The 8,243-nt window shown below is 44.3% G+C and overlaps 1 long non-coding RNA gene across 1 annotated transcript; it reads left to right on the top strand.

The window, feature by feature from the left end:
- The first annotated feature begins 230 nt into the window (after window positions 1-230).
- LOC144127933 (uncharacterized) lies at window positions 231-2,405 on the top strand. Its single transcript, XR_013313636.1, has 3 exons — window positions 231-367; window positions 534-708; window positions 2,350-2,405. It is a non-coding gene; the product is annotated as an uncharacterized LOC144127933 (long non-coding RNA).
- The last annotated feature ends 5,838 nt before the right edge of the window (window positions 2,406-8,243 follow it).

Below are 8,243 nucleotides of genomic sequence, written 5' to 3'. Positions count from 1 at the left end.
GTTTGCCCTAAATAAAAGCACTGTAAAGCAAGTAAAACAAAAATCCAGCAGTAGAGGCTCTGGCTCATGGAGGAAAGAAGGAAAAGAGGAGAGGTTGCTACGTCACATTTTTTGAAGCCGGAAGCGAGGGCTCCGCCATGACACTTGGCCGTTTTCTCAGCCAATGGCATGCGAGCGCCGCGAAGATCAACGCGAGCGGCGCGAGCAGACGATTTCGCGCCGCGCCAGGCTGTCGGCAGCTATCAGACACGGCGGAAAGTGAGACTTCTGCTCCCATTGACAACAAAGACGCTGCGATGCCCAGCTGCTGCGTTCCTGGGTGTCGGTCGCGCACGCCAGGACAAGAACCGGGCGTCACTTTCCACACGTAAGTATACTGCATTTTGTTTTCGTATTTAATTGACTGCGTAATGAGTAAAATGCATGCTCGCAGAACATAACGCACGACACGGCGTGAACGTGGTATTCGTACCGCCCCGGCCTTATTGGTGGCTCTTTGTCCGAGTGCAGTGAATAGTATTGTTTTCAAACAGGTTTCCGAAAGATCCAGAGCGAAGGAGGCAGTGGACTGAGGCCGTTAGACCAGGCCAAAGAGACTGGGAGCCAGCAAAATGGACCTGCGTATGTTCGAAACATTTCCTGCCCGAGCACTTCGATCGGATGTCGCCGCTCGTAGTTCGTATACGTGCGGATGCCGTCCCCCTTCAGGTGAGGAACCACCTTCTATACATTCTCAAGAGATTGGAAAGATATGCTCTTATTGAGAAGGTGCTTTATTATAACTTGACTGCATAAGCATGCGTTCAATATGATGTTTTAGGTGTTCGTGCAAGAAATAGAACGATTTGTGAATAAATGGCTTTAGCTAGACGTTATGATCGAGTAGCGCGGCTACAGTACTCCCGCACTGATAAAAAGTAATTGTGTCATTATACTCCTAAACTGGCTGCGGTTTATATATGGCTCTGGTGAAATTCTGCTTACTGTACATGATAATTTATTTATTTATTAGCTTACGCACTCCATCATTAGAAGAAAATAAAAAAGAGAGCATCGAGCACACCACAGTTTTCCTTGGGGCATCATTTCTATTTAATTATTACTTGTACTGTGCAAATGTTTGCGCCTAGCAGTAGGCGGTGCATTATTTGTTGTCATCTCGGCCATAGCACCTGGGAAGTGTCACTGAGAGAGCACTGTAATTCCTTAAAACTATAGTTCGTTTACAAAGGAAATCACAAAGAAGTTCCATAAGGCATAGAGCACCGTACGTATTTGCTCGCGTGATTTGCGCACGTTTTTTCTTTAATTAGAGCTCCAAAAAGAGGGTGCGCAATTTACGCGCAAGCGAGTTATCCGAACACGTCCTAAAAAAAAAGGTTGGCACCCCTCGCCCCATGGCAACAAGGTTGACACGTCCCCCCCCCTCCCCCCTTCCCCACGCTATAGCTCCCCGCGGGGTGGCATGACATGACGGCACGTGCTTAGCTCAAAGCAATAAACGGGCAAAGATTTAATCGCGAAGTCAGCCGTGGGAGGAGATAACGGGCCATAAAACCGGGCCCTTGCGTGTGGCCCGACTGACTAGCGGCAAACCGTATAGCAAACGGTACGGTAGAGTTTTGGATTCGGGCGCGCGCATAACTGTTCGTCCGGGACAGCGACCGCCAGCGCGAGCAAGCCAGGTAAACGGTACAGTTCGCACCCGCGTACATGCTGTTGGTCTGGCTCAGCATAGTGCGCAAAATGTGCGAGTAGTTTTTTTTTTTATCGGGTTAAAAGTTTGAAACTTTTTGGGGTGCACAATCTATGTGCGGGCGCAAATTACGCGAGTAAATACGGTGAATGTCATACACATAAGGAAAAAGGGAAGCATGAGACAAAGAAAAAAAGGCAAAACACAGGCAGAAAGCTTCGCCAAATGTTTAGGGGAATCCCGTTTTCTTTTGCGAAGTTTCTGTGGAAACAATTTATAGCTTTCCTTTAGCCGCACAGCTGCGCTTGGGTGGATGCCAATGAGTATAATTAGCTCCCTTATTATACAGATACGGCAGTTCTGCATATATAATTCCTCATACACATACCATACACACTTCATGGGGTATAGCTGGGTGAACCTGAGGAGAGACACCCCACTCTCCCTTCTCAAAATTATGGTAGACCTGCTGTGCTAACAATGCATTTTTCTGCTGTTGCTTTCTTAAGAAATGGGTGCATTCTCGCCCACTGGCTGTGTTCCATATTGACAGTCTCAGATTGGTACATCTGTCTGTTGAATTACATGCATCTTTTTAGCTAAGGCTGGCGTTCTACTGCGACCATGTGATGCACCTCATTATTCATTTACAGCAGGAACCCCTTTCACAGCAGCCAGGCGATGGCACAGCTGTTGCTGCCACTGCTAAGCATGGCGCCCAGCAAGCACTAACACAAAGTCGCACATCTCCATCGTCTCCACTGCAACAGGTATTTTCAGAAAGCGCTGTTTTGTGACTACTACAGCTATTCAAAGCATCACAGTGGCTGTGTATATATTGGAGTAGGAGCTACAAACACTGCTTCCTGGCACGGGCTCACCAGAAGATTTATCCGAATCCCACGACACACTAGTCATCATATTTCTTAACCCTTCAGACAGCACTCAAAACAGTCCTAAAGTGTGATGCTCCACCTCCATCTTTCACTAGCTGCTTAAAGCTGAACACCTTGTATGCTTGGTATATGATGTATGCGTTAACAGGCAAAGAGGGCAGTATCATTAGCAATATGCATAAGATATCAAATAGCCAAAGAGACACAAATCTATGCAGTAGCCAATGCAATCAGAACGTTAATGAGAGAAGCCGCAGCGCACAGCAATGGGACATCCCGTAGCAGTAAGAGAAGAGGAAGTAACGGAAGCCTTAGTAGGAATGAAAAGCGGGAAAGCAGCTGGTGAGGATCAGGTAACAGCAGATTAGTTGAAGGAGGGAGGGGAGATTGTGCTAGTAGAACTAGCCATCCTATATATGCAATGCCTTGTGACCTCGAGAGTACCAGGAGCTTGGAAGAATGCTAACATTATCTTTATAAAGGCGACGTCAAGGACTTGAAGAATTACAGACCGATCAGCTTACTGTTCATTGCCTACTAAGTATTTGCTAAGGTAATCGCTAATAGTCAGGACAACCGTAGGCTTTAATCAACCAAATAATTAGGCAGGCTTTCGTAAAAGATACTCAACAATAGATCATGTTCACGCTATCAGTGAGTGATATAGGAATGCACAGATTATAACCGACCCCTATATATGGCCTTCATTGATTACGAGAAAGCATTTAACTCAGTGGAAACCTCAACTGTCATGCAGGCACTGCAGAATCAGCGTGTGGAAGAGTGTTATGTGAAAATATTGGAAGATATTTATAACGATTGCACACCTACCATAGTCCTCCATATAGTCAGCAATAAAATTCCAATAAGGAAGGGTGTCAGGCAGGGAGACACGATATCGCCAATGCTATTCACTGCCTGTTTACAGGAGGTATTCCGCGGCCTGAAATGGGAAAATTTGGGGATAAGAGTTAATGGAGATTACCTGAGTAATTTGCGATTCGCTGATGACATTGCCTTGCTAAGCCACTCAGGACAAGAACTGCAAAGCATGATCAATGAGTTAGACGGCAGAGCAGAATGGTGGGGCTAAAAAATAATATGCAGAAAACCAAAGTAGAAACAGCAGTTCGCAATTGGTAGCGAGGTGCTGGAAGTAGTAAGAGAATATGCCTACTTAGGGCAGGTAGTGACCACTAATACAGATCATGAAAGGGAAATAACTAGAAGAATAAGAATGGGTGGAGCGCATATGGCAGGTTCTCCCAGATCATGAATGGCAGTTTACCATTATCCCTCAAGAGAAAAGTCTACGACAGCTGTATCTTACCGGTACTCATCTGTGGGGCAGAAATGTGGAGGCTAATAGAGAGGGTTCAGCTTAAGTTAAGGACAACACAGTGAGCTATGGATAGGAAAATGACAGGTGTAACGTTAAGAAACCAGAAGTAGGCAGAGTGGATGAGGGAACAAACGTGGCTTAATGACATCCTAGTTGAAATCAAGGGGAAGAAGTGGGCTTGGGCAGGGCACGTAATGCAAAGGCAAGATAACCGCTGGTCCTTAAGGGTAATAGAGTGGATTCCAAGAGAAGGCAAGCGTAGCAGGGGGCGGCAGGAAGTTAGGTGGGCGGGTGAGATTAAGGAGTTTGCGGGAATGCGGTGGCCGCAGCTGGCAAAGGACAGGGTTAATTGGAGACATGGGAGAGGCCTTCACCCTTCAGTGGGCGTAGTCAGGCTGATGATGACGATGATGACATTCCTCCAGAATAAATTTTTTTTTACAGGCACCTATGGATGTCGCTGAAAGCCAGGAGACTTTGGCAGGCCCATCACAACAGGTCTTTTACAATATGCCATTTTGTGACTGCATCAATTCGAAGAACAACAGTGTCTGCGTTTATGTCGCAGCACGAGCGACCAAAAACAAATTTCTGTAACAGAATTCATCCTGGCACTGGCTCAGAGGAAGTTTTCTCTGAATCGCCTCAACACATTAGTCATTTTTTATAATCCTTTTGACAGAACTGAAAGCACAGCCTAGCAGTGTGATGCTTTTCTATTTTTCAGTAGTTGCTTAGAACTGAATACATCTTATGCTTTGGTAGAAGCATATTTCTCAAGAATAAAATTTTTTTTCACAGGCACCTATGGATGTCACTGAAAGCCAGGAAACTTCACCAGGCCCATCACAACAGGTATGTTACGATATACAATTTTGTGACAGCAACTGCTAGAAGATTGACAGTGTCTCAGTTTATCTCGCAGCACGAGTCACGAAACGGGTGAATTTTTATGTAAAAGAAAGCTTCCTGGCGCAGGCTCAGAGGAAGTTTTGACCAAGCCACCTCAGCACACCAGTCATATCTTTATTCCTTCAGACATAACTCAAAACGGTCTAGTAGTGTGATGCTTCTCCACTTTTCACTAGGTGCTTAAAACTGAACGCTTGTTATGTCTCGGTACACACACATTTCTCCTGAACAAAATTTTTTTACAGGCATCTATGGATGTGGCCACAATGCTGGACATTCAGCCAGGGCCATCTCAAGCCTTTCAACTTACACCAGTAAGTTTCATATCGTCCTGTGTGGTTTCCATCCAGGTTTATTCACTGCATGAGGTAGGATGTCGTTGCAATTCTGCAATGTAAAGTGCAGTAGAACGTGCAGTTGTTTGTCAGGCCCCGTGCTTACCGGAGACAGTAGCAGAGTGCAGTAGGTTCTGCAAACATCCTTCATATAGGATGGTACCTTTTTGTGGAACCACATAAGCACATTAGTAACTGCCACAATATTCTTTCATGTGCCTTCATTGCTTATGTTCGTTACACAAATCAATATAGTCATCTCGTCAGAGTTCCACTACAAATAATCTGTCAGTATCAAGAAAAATTTGGCTATGCAAGACATACTCCACCAGGTCAGTGATATCTTTTCTACAAAATTTTCTCACGTTATTCCAAACTGGTTTTACTGATTTTGGACAAGGTCATTGACAGCTATGTAGAAAGTATTCGGTGCAAACTGGCATGCGTGCTACATGAAAAATTTGTACTGTCATGTTTTATTTTTTCTCAGTTGTTCCTTGTATAAGTTTTCATGAAATACTTCTTATATGGGTACATGCCAACCTCTTTAACGTCAGTTCCAGTGGGCATTCGGAAAAGGAGATTGCACGACACAAAATTTAATGCAATAATTTTTAAAGCTGTATGTATTCACGCTTCTACACAGTTGTGCTATTAATCCTGCTTTATTTCTGCAACACTTTGAGTGTATAATAAAAATAAAATGTGTAGACATATAACATTACCTTAACATGCTTGGTGATATGAGTTTAACAATGTGCGAGCGTTTTTCTTTTGCAGTGACATCGAAAGGCATTGAGTAAATATGCACTGAAGCTGTTGCGTGGCCCAGTAGTGGGCATGCCGAGTAATTTTGTGATTAGCCTCATGTCCTACTTTCCTTCTTATGCCTTGATGCATGGCGGAGGGGAACAGGGCAACAGGCATTCTAAGGTGGGCTGCATTACTAAACAGTTTATCTTATGCAGGAACTTCCGACTTTGCCAACCGCCCCAGCCTCTGTTGGGACGCCACGAAGGAGGCCAGCAATGGTAAATGGACCTATCAAATGTGCCTATTTCTGAAGCAGAATTCAACACCATGAATGTCAAATGCTTGTGCATATGCCAAGAGCGTATTTGATAGCGTGAGTGGCCCATCCACAGCATGCATTATTAGCATAATCTTTAACACAGCATGTGCAGGCACCCAGACTGTGTGAATGGACTTAGCTTGATTTCGCCGTGGCAGTTTTTACTAATATCTACTAACTGATCTGCATGGTATATTGTATGCAATGATGAATCAATAAACCAATGAATTTTTAAGTGTGTGAGTGGCCTGCATATCAAGCTGAGGAGCACATTATGGAATCTTCTTCTTGGACACCTCTCCATCTACCAGAGGAGAATCGGTGAGTCACAGCTTCATTTATTGATCTATTCAAGTACCCTAAGGGTCCACTAGGGGCATTACATAGGGGGAGATCGGGGGAACTCAAAGCGGAACAAAATTGTTTCAAAAACAAAAAAAGCAGCGTAGGTACGGCACTCAGGTGCAAGTCAAGAAACATCATTGCCAAGTAAGTATTCTTACGAAAATTCACAAAGAAAAAATAAACAGCAGGTGCGAATTAGTCATCTGAGAAATCAAATTTTGTTACTGAAAGTGTGAGGAATCCATGTAAGAAAGTGATCCTGACTGAAATAACAAAGACTCTGTTATCATGGCAATCCTGCAAGGTAAATCATTGCATTCTTTCATCATTAAGGTCACAGGTGAATTTTTGTACTTTTCCATCTGGACAAAAACAGGGTTACCCTTGTAGGCATTACCGGCTTGATGCGAGGTGAGGTACTGGTAAAATATGTGACAGGGCAAATGATCTGTTGCTATGGTACAATGTGCGAGAAAAAGATGATCAAGTGAATTTTCTGTGCGTTGTGAGTGATGGCATGCTAAGCATTTCCATAGGAGGTGAAACACTTTGATATTAAAGTAGGACGAGAAGATTAACTGAGCTCCTTCATTCTTCTTTCAATGGAACATTCAGAGTGCTTTGTGTTTTATATGTGCACACTGTTGTAACTGTGGTATGCAAGGCTTGGGTGTGCATTGCTCTAATGATGCATTGCATTTTCTATCTCTCTTCATAGGAGGACACACCCGAAAAAGCTTACTTGAGAGCAAGGGCTGCATGGTTTTCTGCAATGCATGCTCAGTCAAGAAAAAGCATAAAAAGGCTGCAGCAAACAAGGCGGAGACTGCAAAAGAAAAATGCGGAACTAAAATCTGTTCTGTCAGCTTTAACTACGGAGAATATCCTCCTGACAGAGCAAGTGTCTGTTTTAGATGGTCTGGGTAAAGTAAATAAGCACCTACTTGAAAGACAAGTCGGAAAGCATGGTGGAATTGGCACTCCAAAGCAGTACTCCCCTGAACTGAGAACTTTTGCCTTAACTTTAAATTCCTATTCCCCACGAGCCTATCAGTATGTCAGGAAAGTTTTTGACACGTGCCTCCCACATCCCAGAACTCTGCGAAAATGGAATGAGACTGTTGATGGCCAGGCAGGACTTTCAACAGAAGCTTTCAATGCACTAAAAATGAAGTGTGCTGAAACAGCAAGCAAGGGACACCGAACAATTTGCAGCCTCATGGTTGATGAAATGGCTATTCGGCAAAACATCCAGTGGAACAAACGCAGCTTTGAAGGGTTTGTTGACTTTGGCAATGGCATTGACAGCGACTCTTTGCCACAAGCAAAGGCTGCATTCGTTATAATGGCTGTGGCTATTAATGGGCGATGGAAGTTGCCCCTTTGGTACTTCCTAGTTGATGGCCTAATTGGAACACAGAGGGCTAACCTTGTCACCCAGTGCCTTCATAAGGCACATGATGCTGGAGCTATGGTTGCTTCACTCACTTGTGACGGGGCGCCCGCAAATCTGGCTATGTTGCAAGAGCTTGGGTGTGATTTTCAACATGTGGGAGACCTAAAAACAACCTTTCGACACCATGCTACCCAGGAACCAGTGGCAGCTTTTTTGGATCCCTGCCATACGCTAAAACTTGTGAGGAAT

This window comes from Amblyomma americanum, chromosome 4 (genome assembly GCF_052857255.1).
Source record: "Amblyomma americanum isolate KBUSLIRL-KWMA chromosome 4, ASM5285725v1, whole genome shotgun sequence".
In the NCBI taxonomy this organism is placed as follows: Eukaryota; Metazoa; Arthropoda; class Arachnida; order Ixodida; family Ixodidae; genus Amblyomma; species Amblyomma americanum.
This window is presented reverse-complemented; position numbering and strand designations above follow the sequence as displayed.